Source organism: Tympanuchus pallidicinctus, unplaced genomic scaffold (genome assembly GCF_026119805.1).
Source record: "Tympanuchus pallidicinctus isolate F22 unplaced genomic scaffold, pur_lepc_1.0 scaffold27, whole genome shotgun sequence".
Lineage (NCBI taxonomy): Eukaryota > Metazoa > Chordata > Aves > Galliformes > Phasianidae > Tympanuchus > Tympanuchus pallidicinctus.
In genome coordinates this window covers 6,373,355-6,390,295 of record NW_026294744.1, presented here as the reverse complement: position 1 = coordinate 6,390,295, position 16,941 = coordinate 6,373,355, and the positions used below count along the sequence as shown (strand labels likewise).

General features: G+C 47.5%; 1 protein-coding gene across 12 annotated transcripts in view; it reads left to right on the top strand.

Moving 5' to 3' along the window:
- The first annotated feature begins 13,486 nt into the window (after positions 1–13,486).
- Positions 13,487–16,941, top strand: part of PPFIBP1 (PPFIA binding protein 1) — a 102,106-nt gene continuing 98,651 nt past the window's right edge. For 10 of the 12 annotated variants that reach the window (XM_052690630.1, XM_052690634.1, XM_052690629.1 and 7 more), the window contains exon 1: positions 13,488–13,628. The gene's annotated coding sequence lies outside the window, so the exon portion shown is untranslated. Of the gene's footprint in view, positions 13,629–16,941 lie in introns of all 12 variants that reach the window. The other 2 variants (XM_052690633.1, XM_052690624.1) reach the window with 1 other exon arrangement.

Sequence of the window (16,941 nt, the reverse complement as noted above, 5' to 3'; positions counted from 1 at the left end):
TAAGATGTGCTTTGTGCTAAAAGTGAGCACAGTGCAGTGCTGCTATCTATAGTATTTCCTGTCTCACAATAGTCCACCCAGCTGCCTTCTATATAGCCGCATGCTCAGTCCCGAATAATGATGCACAGAAGATGTAATTCTGCAGTGCAGCACAGTGCTGATGACAGCTGTGGATTCACTATCTCTGCACATTAGAGAAGGCTACAGAGGTCTCAGATCCATCAGAGATGCACACAAACCAGTTGCTGAGCTGAGCAGTGCTGTCGCTGATAGTCACCCCAGAGTATTCAGAAGACAAAGACAGCACTCACATCGAGCCACAAGAAAGTGCTTCAGCTTCTCTGAAATTCTGCAAAACATTGGTCCCAGTTACCAGACAGCCCGTGTCATAGAATCACAGCATCATAGAATGGCCTGGGTTGAAAAGGACCACAATGATCATCTGGTTTCCACCCCCTGCTATGTGCAGGGTCGCCAACCACCAGACCAGGCTGCCCAGAGCCACATCCAGCCTGGTCTTGAATGCCTCCAGGGATGGGGCATCCACAGCCTCCTTGGGCAACCTGTTCCAGTGTGTCACCATCCTCTGGGTGAAAAACTTCCTCCTAATATCTCACCTAAACCTCCCCTTTCTCAGTTTAAAACCATTCCCCCTTGTCCTATCACTATCCAAAAGCTGTGGGAGCAGCTATGGCAGAATTCACTCATTTGCTTCTCTGTCTTGTGCAAGTAACACAGGCAGGGAATTCACAAGGATCCCGCCTGGTTTGAGGACAGCTCCAGCTTCAGAAGAGGAGATGCAGCAGGAGGCAACCTGAAGCCAACATCCACTCCTTCTCCGAGCCTCTTCCACTGCTTCCCATCTTTTTTCTTTTAAATTAGATATGTTCTTTGTTCTTTCTGACTTTCTGAAAGGCTGGTTATGGCACAGAGCAGCCCCCATTAGGGTCTTCTCTTCTGGTCAGAAATCAATGTGCTGTGAAGAGGAGGGCTTGCCACTGCTCACCTTATCAAAAATCCCTCCTTCTCCCTGTGTAGCAATATCTCTCAGCAAGCAGCGAGCATCCCAACATAAATAGCTCTTGAGGATCAGGTTATTCCATCTACTATTTCATCAAAGTTTTCAAACTTTGTCTTGGTCTTACAGTAAATATTTACCAGACCAAATACGTCAGGAAACTCCTGCCTGATTACACACTTCCCATGGCCGAGGCCAGTCCTGTTCTCACACGTGGGCAGAGCTAGTCCAGCTAACTTGCCAGTGGTGCCTTGCTGCACTGTTTGGTGGGCAGCTGTGCGCAGCGTGATGTGCTGAGATGTTGTATTATGATAGATGAAAAAATACACTGTAGTTTGCCGTCTCACAAAATCCAGATTATTTACACCACGAGTGAATGTGTAGGAGCTTGCTTACCACTGGCTTCCTTCTCTTGCTACAGCTCATTTCCTTTGTTCTGGCTCTTTCTGACATAAATTGGAAACAAAAGAAAATTGCCCCTTTTTTGAGTCATCCCAGAAATGATGCTTTATACAAGCGGATGCTGAATTTTCTGCCTTCCGGACTACTTGTCTGTTATTCTAAGCTTAGAAGCTGTACCTTTCTTTTGAAACATTAATGATCCAAGGAAAGCAGATAGTTTCCTTCATCACATGAACGTTATGTGAAATGAATTAAATGAGTCAGGGCTGGGGAAAAAAACACACCACATTGCATTTATTGCTCATTACAAATTCCTTGCTGCATGAGGGGCATCTAAGATAACCATATGCTGAGCCTGATCCCCAGCTCACATACACTGGCATGGCCACATGCAATCACTGCAGACACGCCATCTTCCTCAGCATCTGGCCTGACGTATCAGCATGCAGATCTGTAATTTAATGGACAGATAAAGACACAGAGCCAGGTGAGTGTCCAGTGAGTGTACACGCAGCAAAACAGGTTATTCTCAACAAAGTTTGTGCTAGCTTACGTTCAGAAATGTTCCCTCCAGATCTGCCTGCTTTGTCTGTTAATGCTTGCTTTAAATGTCATCCTGTGCTGTTTTGACATTTCCCCACCCCTGCAAGCTACAGAGCTTGTCTAAGAAGCTGGAGGGGCTTTTTTTTCATGAAGTGGGAGCATTCGAGCAGATAGGCAAAAGAGCTGCAGGGCACCAACAAATAAATGATACCAGCCCTCACTGAACATAATGTGGAGGCAAATTTCAGCTGTCAGAGAGATATGCTTGCTCCTCCTGCTCCATCAGAGGATGTACCTTAGAACATGACACAGCTCTGTGGTGTCCTGGCCTTGCCTCCACAGGGATGCTTATGTAGTTTTAAACAGAAAGCGAGTATCTGTGACAGGTGACAGCAAGGGATGGAGGACAAAGACAAGGATAAAATGACTGGAGACCGCCATTGCTTAACTTGGCATTTTACAAATAGGTCAGAATGTTGAAGGCAAAGGGTGTAGAGTGTGGCTGGGTGATGTCTGCTATCCCTTTCCCGCAAAATAATTGAGTACCCCGCTATACTTCTCCTCACAGACTTTGCAGCTGTGGCAAACTATCAGGCTGTGGTAGGTGTTTCATTCCTAGAGAACCAGCTGCACAGTTTGGTCACCTGAGACTCCAAAACCCACAGGTCAGTGATTTAGACAGCTGGAAGGTTTGGTGGTCTTCACGTCACCTGTGAAACTGCTTTCCTCACTTACCAGCCCACCACATTCCCTGGTGCTCTGTATTGTCAGATTAGCTGGTGTGAAGCTGGCAGGTTTCTCCTGTACGTTTTGATCTGCTGGAAGAGATGGCTGCTCCAGGTGCTGTTAGCTAAGTGTCCTGCCTCTACTGTTTCATGTCCTCAAACACCTCTTTTGGTAAGGATTCATTTCTGGTTTGTGTTCAAAACGACACCATCCTTGCCTGGGTCCTTCTCTTCATGATGGAAGAGTGCTGCACGCTGGCCCAGGCTCTGTGAGGGATGATGATGTGCATAAGAAAACACTTTGCACAGCATCTGTTGGAGGAATGGTGCACATTCCTCAGAGATGCATGTAAGCACATCTCCTGCTCTGGAATTGCCCTAAGCCTTGTTCTCCCTTTTCATTTCCTGCCAGGCTATCTCCTTGCCTCACGATCCCATGTGGCAACAGGTGGTGGAGTCTCCTTCAGTCTTTTTCACAATAATATCTTATTGATGCCAGAAGCTCAAGTCATCATTAACAGAGATTATTTCCACGTGTGAAATTCCAAAAGGCATTGGCAGATGTGTTTGGTCTAGCTTCGGCTAGCTGCTTCCCCACTTAAAGCAAATGCTCGCTTAAACAAATCTTGAAACTTAAGGCACAGGAGGGGACACAGCTCAGAGCAGAAGGCAAATTAACTCCCACTACTCATTTTGGAAATGCCATTGCTACGCTATGGGTCAGATGAGGCAAAATTTTTGCAGCTGCCTGAAACTCATCTTGTTGAAGTCTACGTCAGTCTCCCCACATGCCTTCGATGCATGTCTCCAGTTAATACGGGAGCAATCAGCTGCATTATTTTTATGAAAAGCAAGAGTGCAGATTGCCTTAATATTTTCCTATATGTAAAATAAGATATATTTAATTTAAAAATACCACCACATACATAATGCAGCTTTGGTAGCTCACAGCCCGTATTGATCACTGTAGGCAATAGGGGTCCTGTGGGCTGGATGGTGATGGAGGACATGAAAGCCCTAAGGTTTTTAAGTCTGTTTTTTTCCCCATTATATTTTATAATAAGAAATGCAGAACAGCTTTTGTTCTGCTTTACCAAAATGCTCTGATAATCTCCTGTCATCTGGGTGGGGATGTGGGCCTCCTGTGCTGTTAGATAAAATAGGCCATGGCTCTATTGCAATCAGTATGTTACCAGCTCCTTGTTAAATGCCAAATGCTGCCCTTCCAGCACACAATGGGGAGAATACATGGCACTGGAGTGGAGGACTGTAAGCAGAGCTGCTTGCTTCTGCAGATCTCTGACCTTGAATAAAACCTTGCTGAAGTTGCTGTTCTGCTCAGCCTTACCAGTGGTGTAGCAGCAGAGTTGGCTGGGGCAGCCACTGTGACCCAGATGATGCAAACCCCCAGGCAGGTGCCTGCAGTAGAGCTTGGATAGAAGTTGGGTCCCAAAACATCCACTGACCGAACCCTTGCTTAGCATCATTCAGCTCAGGGTCAGCCTGCTAGTGCCACCTCAGCAGATATGCAGGTCCTGCTGGGAGGGACAATGGAAGCACCGGCAGGTGGGTGAAGAAAGGAGGCTGGATGACAGCCAACATGGCAGGAGTTGGGCCTAGGGCTCTGCAGGGAAGGTGTCTCTCCTGAAACCTCTGGTGTCTTCCTGGGGGATTTCAGCACATACAGCGGCAGTCACAAGCACCTCTGATGGCATCAAATGCTTTGCCCTGTCTCTTCCTGCTCTGGTGCCTTCTCTTCAGTGATGTTGGTACAGCACCTGTGGTGGGCCTCAAGGCAAGGCTTTGGCCATGAGCTGACTCCAGGAGCTGGCAGGCCTGCTCAGCCACACACAGCCACACCTTCTGCCTGGGGACACCACCAGGCCCCACAGCCTGGGGCGCCATTTTGATGCCGTCCTTGAGCTTTGGCCTGGTGGTGCCGAGGGGTGGTTGCCCAGCCCTGTCCCAGCTCACTGCCTTGCCTCAGGGCTAAGCAATCTCAGGAGCGCTGAGCTGTTCCTTACATTAATGTTCAGGCTCACTTGAGTTGAAAGTTTTGTTCTGTTTTGTTCTGTTCATTTGTTGCTTTTTTTTGCTGGCCTGATGGTCAACAAGCTCTCTGAGGAGGGTACACAGGTGGAGGTGCTGCACAGGTGGCTGGCAGCACTGCTGTGCCCTCAGGTGCTTCCATGCATACTGACGGGGCACTTCATTAATTTAGCCTCTTGCGGGCGCATGCTGCAATGTGTACTGTGCCAAGTGCATCCTGCCGTGACTGACTGAAGGGTTAGGGCTGCTGCATGTAGTGTGTTAAGAGCTTATGTATGCATACATTTATTTCACGTGTATCATTCTCTCCTAACACAGGTCCTGTTACTTACACACGTGTGGGTCCTTAACTAAACATAAGCATGGGCTGCAAAGAGAAGCTGGCCTGAAGTCTACCTGCCCAGTGTAGTGCAAGGCACATCACACTCAGCTTTCTATCAAAGGGGGACCACCGTGACGAACAAAAACATTTACCCATCTCCTGCAAGAATAAGGAAACTGAGAATTTGTTGTCTTATATCAGCAGTGTGTGCGTGCAGGGTGGAAGAGCAGTGCTGCCAATAGCCTGCTGGGTGTCCTCACACTCGGTTCTGAGTGCACACGCACATGAAAAACCGTTTTCTCCTTCAGTATTTACAACCAACTGCTCAGTTACCAACATACTGTTGACAGGAGAAACAATGGAAAGCTCCTCATAGCGTGTAGCGTATTATTCATAAAACCTGACTCATTCAGACAGATCATTTGCAGCTAGTGAACTCGAAGTGATTACTTCTGACTGCAGCGTCCCTCAAAGCGTGAGGACTGGGAGAGGTGGTGTTTTCATTACTCCATTCACATATTTTTGGGCTTTAGTTCCCAGTTAGTTTCTTGGTTTTGAATTTTTCCTGTATTTTTATTTCAGATTATTCAACGCATTCAGCTCCAATATTCTTTCTGCACATATAGAAAAATTACTGTTATCAAACGCTGGTTCAGTTCAGCCAGTTCTTGTTCCAGATGTTCAGATGGTAATTCCATCACTTCAGAGATTTTATGTTCCTTTAAAACTTTAACAGCAAATGCTTATGGTTTTCACCTTAGATTTTATGACACTCATCTTTAAAATTATATTGTTTCAATAGCCCATGGAAGAATGTCACACTTGATTTTAAATAGGCTTATCTCTAAGTAGGATATTGAATTACTAATAAGTCCAGTTCAAGTGTTTACATATGTATACGTAAAAGCATACAAATATACTTTAAAAGAAAACAAGATTTTTCAATGCCATGTTGTCTGAAGTCCTAGTTTCCAGAGATTAAGGGGAACATTTATGTTTGCAAAATACCTGCCAAAAGATAATGGGTACTTCTGACTCATGCTCTATCTTAAATGTGAAAACACCATTCCTCAGATGCCTAAGATGGACTGAAGCTTCTTTTGAATGTTCCTTGTATTTGTTTTGTATATGAATTAAAGACCTCATATCTGAATTTAATGACATTTGGGATTGAATTTTAGGGTGGTTTATGTACGAATACAGCAGTGCTGTATGCAGCTTTACAAGAATCCATCTGAGGAGGGGGAATGGGAGGATACATTATTTGGAAATACTAAAATGGTTCTTACTTGAGTCCAGGATTAGCAGAAATCGGGCACAGATGTTAAGAAGAAACAAGAATAACTTTGGTCATTTAAATTTGAAACTTTCTGTGAAAACTATTTTAAAATTTAAAATTTTAGGAACCAGAGACTTTATTGTAAAAAATGGATGTAGGTGTTCTCACTGAAGCAGATTTTCTGCACTCATTGACTGAATTAAAGGGGAACTGTTGCTTTAAAGATGTTAACAGAAGTTTTTGGCACAGAGACAAAAGCCTCACAACAAGGCCACTGGTGCAGAATCCCGGCCCTGCTGCCTGTGCATTAACAAATTGTGCATTAATTAGCTGATAGGGCTCACAAAACCACTTCGTAGAACAGTGTATTGCCATTGAGGAGCAACAACCACATGTATTTTTGTGAAGCTGCAAGGGAGGTGTGCCTTCCATCTTCAGCAAGATTAGACTGAGAGCGTAATTAATCTTATCTGAAATGCACATTGGCCATGGGCTTATCCAGACTTTGTTTTCTTGTACTCTGTTTTCTTTGCCTTACTTTTTCTTTTGCACAAGTTTAGCTTTTTATCATTCATCAGCCTGCTTGTTTCTGTAAGATAATTCCACCCATGTGTTTGTCACAGTGAAGGAGATGCAGCAGGAGACCTGAGAGGCACAAAGAAGGCCCAGCTCCATGAGGAGGAGTGCTCCTGTGGCCTGGCAGAGCTTCTGTGCTGCTCTGCTTGCCCATGTGTGTGCATCCCAGCATGGCCTTCACTTTCTGTCTTGTTCAGCACTGCTTATCAGATTGAAACTTGAACAACCATTCACACATTCCCATGAAATACCTCAACACCTAGATTCTGATTTTAATATTAACTTCCTTGCCTCCTGTTCTTGGAATATTTCATTTCATGAAAATCCTCAATATTCATCTCTTTTTCCCAAATGCATTGCTCTGTTTCTCTGAATATCAAAGCCAGTGTTTTGTCTGGGTTGGAAGCTAAAACATGTAAGCAACCTTAATGGAGACAATGCCAAATAAACGCAATCTGAAAAAGCCTTCTGGTATCTAAATTGTAATATAACTTCAACAAGATACTTTTGTAATGGGAAGAAGCCACCATTTCTCCCATGAACCAGCAGACAGATGAAAGTGTGATCATCCTGCACACCCTTTGATGAGAAAGCAGAAGTATGGTTTTAATTCCTCCCCATTGTTGTCTTGTGAACAATGCCTGAATGGTTCATTTTAGGTAAACAAGGTAATGAGCTTTACAAAGTCCTATTTATAAACCTTTCATATCAGCCATACTAACTCAGATATGACTTATTACCCACTTAAACAAAATCTCTTTGTCTCTTCTTTTCCTTACCCTTAATACAAAAAGACAGGGCTCACAAGTGATGCGGAGAATAAAGATCATTTTGATGTTTTTTTTGTAACCTAGAGAATAAGTATCTTTCAAAAACAAAAGCTTTATTCTCCTTCTGCCTAAAGTGAAAACTCTCTGGAAAGAGAGAGATCAAAAAAAAGTTGCAAAATTGATGATCATCACCTCGTGAGGTGTGTTTTCCATGTTTCCCTCTTCTTTCTCTAAAATAATCCCCATGTTTCAGTTGCCTGGCACTTTGCACTGAGTGAGGCAAGTGTCACATTGACTGATGCAGCAAGACAGCATGGTCACCATATTTGTCATCCCCTAAGACTTCCCCTACCACCACTTGTTTTCTCTAGACCAGAAGATTTTAGTAACTGGGGGTGATTAATTGGCGTGGTGCTTGCTGCCTGTGGCCATCCCTTCCTACCCTGCATGTCGAGGGTGACTCAATCCCGCCGTCCGTCACGGTTTCCCACGCCTGTGAATCACCATCAAAATGCATCCCACCAGAAGTCACTGGTGCAGGAACGCCATGGTTCAAGTACCTCATGCTGCTTGAAGTGGGAAGCAGGCTCAGTTCCTGTTCTCCTTGAGGCAGGATGTGTCGCCTTCCCCCGAGGCACTTGTGGCACTAGTATGTAAGGAATGTCTGAACCTGCCTTGTTTTCCTCTTTCGATGGCCAGCTCTGCAGTGAAAGCACGAGGCCAGCTGGTCGTCTGGCTTTGACACTGCCTCATTGTCAGATCCTGAGCAAGTCACTACAGTTATGTCTACAGCGTGCCAGGCAGAGATATCTGCTGCTCGGGGCTGAGCTGGCCCCACATCCTGGCTGCTGTGAGTGCAAGGACTGGGCAGTGTGAGCACAAATATTTGGCTTCTCCATGTTGTGCAGACATACTGCCTCATGCAGAGGTTTGCTCAGTGGTCTCTCTGTGGTGTTACGCTGCAGGCATGGAAATATCCTTCACCTCTTTATCCCTTGTATTCTCCCTTGGCACTAGAGAGCGAATAACTTCTCTGCAGTACGGTGCAGTATTTTCAGACTCCCTTAAGAAAGGCACTTTATTGATGTACTGGTGCTTTACTTGCTGAAGAGCCCCACTAAAGGGATTTGGGGTGTAGCTATAAGCCTGATTTTAGCAGAACTGTAAGAAGACTACATGCAGCAGCACCAGCTGCTGTTGGTTGTATTTTTGTGTGTGTGGTGCAGTCTAGGAGTTGGTGCAGGTAACAAACTGGCTAAGAGATGTGCCTGGAAAAATGAAGCAGGCATCATTATGAGAGGAACTGATGGATGATAGTGTCTGCATGCAGTGTGAGGCAAAATGGAGCAACATCAGTTCAGAATTAGTAGGAGGTGAATAGTGAGAGTTGTACTAAAAGTCAGGGCACAGAAGCTGATGTCACCACCAGCCAGGCAGAGATGCAGGGAAGTTGTGAGGCCAGATGTGAACAACACTGTGAGTTGTACAAGAAATGGTCTTGCTTATATCTAGAAGTTAAGCCTCTTCAGATTAGGCAGGTGCTACAAAGGGTTTTCAGTAAACACCAGGAGAAGTCAGTGCTGTTGGCTGTGTTCCTGTGTGTCCACCGTGCCTGCTTTTCTCTGATAATACTGTGCCATGCTGCATGGACTCAGGTGTTTGCCTTGCTGGCTGATCACTGTGCAAGCTCTGTGTTTAAGTGGAGATGTGCTTAACTGGCACGTTCAACCAAGACCATATCAGTAAAAGTTAGTTCCACTACCTGTAATGCCTCTCTCACTGACTACTGAGACAACACCAACTTGTTGAATGTTTCTTTCTTGTGTCTGAAGCTTAACATTCTGGATACCCAAAAGGCTGCTGCCTCACACTGGACCAAGCTGTCATGTTTTACTGAGTACATTGGGAAGCAACTACAGAATGTAGGAGTTATCTTCTGGTGTAGAAAGACAGGAGTGAAAACTGCATGGGCATGATTCTAGAGATTATTGAGCCCAGTGAAGATACATCTATAGCCACGTGAGTGAGCAGCAGAACTCCATATAAAGAAAAATATATTTTATATACTTGCAGAAATTAAAGAATGTAAATTTTCTGCTTTTAGTCATAGCAGTCAACCAAAATAATGGGAAGACAAAGCCCAGTTGTGCTGTTGTGGACACAGAAGTTGCTCATATTCCTCCACCAGAGCCCACAGTGCTTCCCCTCATGCCAGGAGGGTGTCTTGCTCTCCACGGAAGGAACACCATCTTCTTCTCCCCAGCAGTATTATTTTTGTGGTTGGGGTTTAGCCTGGCAATTCTCTGAAGTTCACCTCAGTATTCAGGCTGGAGAAGTTTCTGCTGTCGATTACTTTGCACCCTCACAGACACATAGAGTTTTACAGAAAGATTATGTGTCCACTTGAAAAAAAACCCTTGGGTTTGCTTTTTCTGGTAACGCTTCCAAGGGTAACTGCACAAGCTTCCAGATAAAACAAGCAAGACTGCTCATCTCATTAAACAACCTCACGAGGAGGAACAGATTGGTCATCTCTTAAATAGCTTTCTTCCTTCTGGGACATTTAAAACTGGAGAGAAACCTTGGAGCTCCTCGTGTCTCTCTGGCCAGCAGAGGCAATCGGAGGCAGCATCCCACCTGAGCGCAGTAGTGCATGCAGTGTGCAAAGCTTCCTCAGCATTTTCAAAAGCTGAGCTGAAGAGGCAGCGACAGGACAACCAAGGTCACAAGTTTGGCAGTTCTTAGGGCATTATATACTGAGGTTGCTGTGCACTGTTGATGCTCTTAGCACTGAATCTCCTCCGCTTTCCTCCTCTCATTTTTAGTAAGAGATTGGAGGGGAATTTAAACACGTGAAGGAAAGTAAAATTGTTGAGTTGACAGCTATAAGTGGTTTGTACAGTGCTTTGTCCTAGGATGTGATAGATGAGCTCAAGTTTGTGGCTCAGACAGCCAGCTCTGTGATAGCTAAGGGTTTAACAGGCAGGGTACCTCAGGTAGCTGAAAGGCAGGGCAGCTCGGACAGCACAGCTAAATGGCAGCTCAGAAAGCAAACACTCCCAAGGTAGATGCAGCTGCTAACAGTAAAAGTGAACTTCTGCTGAGCAGTCAAATCCCAGCTCCCTCAAGCAAAATAAGCCACCCTGACAGAAGCATGGTTCTCCTGCACGAGTGCTGGCGCTGGCACTGCTTTGCCACCAAAGGGCAGCTCTCACTGCAGCCATAGCTGATGCTGCTGTGCCAGGGGGACCAGGAGCAGAGACCTGGCCCTAAGCCACCTTGACTCAGTTTTGAGGTTAACACTAGGCTGGGAGCAGCTTGCTGAATCCACTTTTTAAGTTCTCCTAAAATGAAAGCATGTGTGCAGCCTTGGTGTGAAATTACCACCTGTGTGGAAGGAGATCTCTCAGCACTCCCAGCTGTCACGTTTTGGTAAGTGATTTAAGTCTAAATGTAAAATTTCTGGGGCCCAACAAAGTGGTGAAATTTTAAAGTAAATGAAATAAAAGAGAATTGGCCTCAGAGTGCACAGCCTGTTGTTGTAACTAAGGGCCCTGCCCATAAGCCAGAACTGATATCAAGGAATGGGGCTAACGATGGATGGCTGTGCTTTTAAAACCAGAGGAGGGCAAAACTGGAAAGTGAATCACTCCCAGTTAACCAGTGTGGGTCACTTAAACTGTGCAAAGTGTGATAGTGATTCCTGTGAGAGGGTGCTAAGTATAATCACATTAAAAACTGTTTTAAACAATATTCTTATCATTCAGGAGTGAAGCTGAGGCAAAAACATGGAGAAGATACAGCACAGATTTAATAAGAGTGCTGGTAACATGTTTTGCAGTGGGTTTAATCTGCTCTCAGAGTTGCTGAGAGTGGACAGCACAGCCCTGCCCTGGTCCTTTACATGCTGCTTTGCACCAGCAGTCCTGGGAGCCTAATCCAGCTGAAAAAAATAACACTGTGAAAGAAAACAGTCATTTTTCTACTAGTTAAGATGAACAGAACGGGGAAGCTCCTGGTCACTTAAGGCGAATGTAGAGGAAGGGCTGGCAGCAAGGATGTGGCACTGTGGAACACAGCCTAGTGGGACGGGCTGATGGTTGGACTAGATGATCTTAGTGGTCTTTTCTGGCTTTATTGATCCTATGATTCTAGTCCATGATTCTAACATGATGAGGAGATAGAGTGATGATAGGAGCTGGAGGAGCTGACATGCAAACCCAGGTCCTGTGTGGTACAGCACTGTGAATATACCAAACACTCCAAACACTACCTGCAGAAGTCAGTGTAAGACAGTGTTTGATGTGCCTTCAAAATGCCTCCAGCTGCTCTTGAAATACTGGGCTTACCACCACTTACTGATCTGTAAGTGTTACGACTGCAAAGAGGGGAAAGATCTTTCCCTCACCTCCTTAGGCAGTGAAAAATGCAGAGAAACGCTCCACTTTGTCATCATGTCCCATGACCCTCACAAGAGGGACGTCTCACGTGTTTTCACAAAGGTATAGAAAATCAGCTTTTCCTTGCAAAGCAGCCTGGGGCAACAAGGACTAAGCTATTCTGGGAGATGAGAGATAAGCAAGCCAGAAAACCTTATCAGAGATTTGCCTCAACTTGCAGAGGTATTTTCTGTAACGCAAAGGTATTTTCTCCGACTGATGGCTGTTTGAAAGCTCTGTCCACTCAGTTTCTTTCAGATGAATCTCACTCATGCACTGTCCTAACAAAGCCCTTCTGAGCCAGATGCTGTAAGAAGAATCTTCACTTTCTGAATTAAAGGATTAATAAAAATGAAAAAGGAATTAACAGAAATGAACAGTTGACTCAGAAAGCAAAGACTGCTGAATGTGGGGCTCCAGTTGGGATTGAAAGCTGTTTCAGGAGTTTGTTGTGATGCAAGTCCAGCTCCAGTCTGCCCTGAGATGGGAAATGGACGGAGAGCAGGACAGGGAGCCTTGTGTTTGAAGCCAACAGTAAGATGCAGAGCAGTGCCAGCCTTGATGGATTAAATGAAGACTCAAGAAAATGAGCAAAAAACAATGGCAGAAATGGATGTCATGGGGTTGAAACTTGCAGTTGGCCACCAAAGCATTGAGATGGAAGAGCTAAAGGACAGCAGGGAAGGAGAGGGATTAGGATTGCACAGCTGCATTTACTCCTCTTCTTGCAGCCTGTTCAATCAGTGATGTGTGGAGCTCTGTGCCCTATCCACAGATGGGTAACCCGATACAGGAAGGTTTTCGGATCAGCTTCTCCCTGTGCACACTGTGCTTGAACAGCAAGTGGTAGACTCCATGTTTTGCTGAGAACCCAGAATGTTTGCTTTCCACACAGTTTTGAATGGAAAAAAAAAAAAAAAATCACTTTAAGAAGTTACGGTCAGACGCGAAGCAAACCAAGTCACTTCTTCCACATACAAAATCAAACCCAGCGTTCGCACAATCCAGCTCCGGGAGGAGGGCACGGGACAAGCAGAATAACGCGGTTCGGGGACAACCGAGCCCCAAGCGCAGCTGGCCGTGCCCAGCCCTTCTCCACAACCGATACGATCCCAAACGCCTATCTGTGCGTTTCTCACCGCGTCAGCGCAGCTCCACGGCCCAACGCTCGGCCGAGGGCCGGCCGCCCAGCCCGTCCCGAGGCGCGAAGGCGGCGGGAGGGACCCCGGCACCACCGCCCCCTCCTCCCCTCCCGCCTCCGCCGGCTGAGTGACCGCCGTCGGACCCAATCGGCTTCGGCTCTGCCCGGAGCTGCCGCCCGCCCCGTCGGGGAGGCCCGGCCCCGGGGCGGGGAATGAGGCGAGCGCCCGGCGCGGGGCGGCCCCGCTGGGTCCCGGCCGCCGTGTGCCAGGCGGGGTGCGGGCGGGGCGGGCCGGAGGCCGCCCGGAGCTGGCGGAGGTGGAGAAAGGGGCGCCCCGCGAGAGCCCGCCGGGGTTTGGACGTGGGTAAGGGGGCACCGGGCGGGCGGAGGGAGGGGGTCTGGCCCCGCGGGGGGGGGCCTCGCCGCGCACCCTTGCCCCGGGGAGGCGTGGGGCCCGCCTGGGGCGGAGGAACGCGGGTTCCTCCAGCCCGGCTGATCCGGGCCGAGCCCAGCGTGCCCCGCTGCATCCGGCGGGAAGGGGACGGCTGGACAGGCTGTGCGGTGAGCTGGTGGGAGTTACTCTGCGCCTGGCGGGGAGGCGTGCGGGGCTGCGTTCCTCTCTGCGAGGCGCTGCGGCTACAAGTGGTGGGGAACTTCGACCGGGAGTTGTGTCCCGAGCGGGCAAGTGCGTTTCGATGTAAGGCCTGGGGTTCCGGCATCCTGTAATGATTTCTTTTAGGTCTGTTTCTTTTAGGTTTGCCACTGGTACGGGCCGAAATAGCCGTGCTGGCTCACGCCCTGGCTGGGTGCAGCCGTGGTAGTGAAAAGGTGCTTTGTAGCTGTTTCCAGGGGGGAGAAGTGAGCTGTGCTGTTAGTGCTCCGCTTCGGTGCGGCACCACGCGTGTGCGCTCCTGGGCAGGGGCAGCGCGGCTGAAGCTGTGCTTGGGACGCGGGTTCGGCCCGCTCTGCGGCTGTCGGGGGCTGTGCTGTGTCAGCCCAGGCACGACAGCAGAACGTACAAGTGTGGTGTGGATTGAAATGGCAGCACGACTGAGCAGTGTGAGTGCACGTATTCCAAAAATGAAGCAGCAAAAATGGGTCACCCGAAGCGAGACAGTTCTTTGTGCTTCCGTGATGGAGTGTGTCTGACAGCAAGAGGTTCCGGTGTGCAAAACCCAGATTTATTGCTCCTATTAAAGATAGCGGCCATCGCTTCAGATTTACGTTTGTCAAAGACAAAAGTGGTTTATAATTGCTGTAAAAACCCGAGTATGGATCTCATGGAAGCAGCGTGCATGGGTTGGCAGAGGCATCCCACAAACCAGGTGAGCTGAGGTCTGTGTGAGGTCTCAACTCCAAACGCAGCTGGTGTTTCAGTCTCTTGGATTCCCTGTGTCAGTAGGAAGCAAGGAGCTGCAGCACTGCACAGTTTGGGTGGAAGCCATCCCGGCAGAGTTTTAGTGATAGGGTTTAGCACAATTTCTTAAAAAGCTGTATGATGTGGATCAGCTCCTAGCAGCAGGGGGATCGTTTGGCGAATGGCTGACAGTCACTGCGTGCCACATGGCTCGTGCATTAAGATCGCTGCTGCTGTGCCTGGAGTACAAACTTGCTGCTGTTCTCCTCCACGAAGGAGTTGCACGTGTTTGCCTGGCAGCAGAGCTGGGCCTCTAGGAGCTGTCTTTCTCTACGGCAGCACTGCTTATGTTTTGAGGCACGCTGCCTGTGAGCTAGGCAGTGGTAGGTGCTCTGCTGCCACGATAGCCTTCCAAAGTAAGACAGTGGTGAGGGCGCCAGACAGAACACACGGGGCCAGATTCAAGTGCTTTCTTGTCGAGTTCTGGGTTTAGCAGTTCATCTGAAGAGCATTTGAGCTTCTCTGTCCTGCGTGTACATATCTTGTGTGGTGGAAAAATTAGTGAGTAACGTTTCTGCTTCCATTCAGGGTGGAGTGCCTTGAGGTCGGGTGTCACACGAGGCAGAAGGCTCTGAGTGTTGTCGTCTTTTCCTGAATCCTCTTTCTGCTGTGGCCTGTGCTGCCTGCTGCAGTGTAAAACACATTGTGGGAAGTGATGTGGTCCTGATGAAAAGGCCTGCAGAGGTGTTGTGGGAGACCTTTTTTGCAGCAATTGGTGTTCCTGGAATTACAGACACTCTGGGAGATGGTCTTGTTCTGCTGTGATACTACTGTCCTGGTCCCATCAGGACCTCTGCTTTCTGCTTTCCAGATAGGTCAGGATGGTGTGAAGACATCTGTGTGCTGACGTGCAGACCCAGCATTCTGCAGAAGGCTTTGTGTCTTATATTTGCACAAGTGGGGCTTCTGTGGTGTTTTCATCTTTTACCACATCAAGAAATCAAGGTGGTTTCAGTGAGCAGAAAGTTCTCTCCCTGAAGTAAGAGGACAGAAAGCTTAGTCGCTTTCTTAACAGTGAGTGATGGCATCAAAATGTACCTTTGGCTTACTGGGGGCTAGCAAGATAGCACTGCTCAGAACCTGCCTGAGTTCTGCAAACCCAACTGATTTTTGTTGTGCTTCATGTTAGGTCTCTGTAAAGGTGAGGGAGCTCCAGGAGGTGCCTGGGTCATGGCTCCGGTGTGATGGTCAAAACATTCCCTTGACTCCTATGGTGGGGGCTGGAGGGGAGGGGGGGGGGGGGGGGGAGGAGAGGGGTGTCTGCTAGTTCTTCCTAGAAATAGTTCTTACTAGAGAAAGAAATAGGCCAAATATTTGCCAGGATTTAGGGAGAGAATGGAGTATCCTGGAAATTCCTCGTGGAACAATTGAGGAAAGCTCCCATTCCACTGCTGAATCTATGGGCGTTTTGGCAAGATCCAAGGTGCCTTGGCTCAGAAATGGCCGTGGTGGGTATACCCAAGGTGGCTTCTTCCCTTTAGTGTCTGTACCTTTGTTATTCTCTGCCCTCAAAGCAAAACTCCAGTGTTGTTACCTCTTTAAAGCTGTGTGGACATGTTCTGGCCCATTTTCATATGGCCTCACTACATCCTGGCCTTGAAAAATGCAGTAGTGTTTTTGGAAGGGTCAGGCAGGTTTTGTTGTGTTCACTCCTCTTGTATAGCATCTGCATACAACCGCATGTTAAGAATAAATAAAAGCACTTAGTACCTTAATAATAAAACCGCTTAATGCCTTTCTGCACTCAGGCTGAGCAGTGCCCCTGACTCCCCCCCCCAACTGTAATTGTGAGATCCCATTAGTCATCTCATTAGCAACTGTACTCTTGGGTGCAGTCCAAGAGAGGTAAACTACATTGCCTCGCCTTGTGTTTACTGCTGGTGTCTGTACCCAGGCGGTCACTTAACGTTTATTGAACGTGTACTATAAATTCACACCCTGTCCTGCCCTGTGGTCACTTTGTTTGCGTGCCCAGAGCTGAGCTGGTGTTCTGCAGTGTCTCCTTAGCAGAAATACCGTGTCTTTTTCTCCTTCACCAGTCTTTGCATTCACACCGACTGTTCTGGTTTCAGTAGGATAAGGACATCAGCCTGCCCTGTGTCATGGTTGGAAAACGAAGATTGTTGTTGGAAGGTTCACCGCTGCCATTTAATCACTGCCTCAGGAATTGGTGGGTGTCACTATTCAGGTAGCTCTTTGGAGGTGGCTGATTTATAAACAGCACTCATTGCAGCCTGTGCTAGGAAAGGCTGCGTGTTCC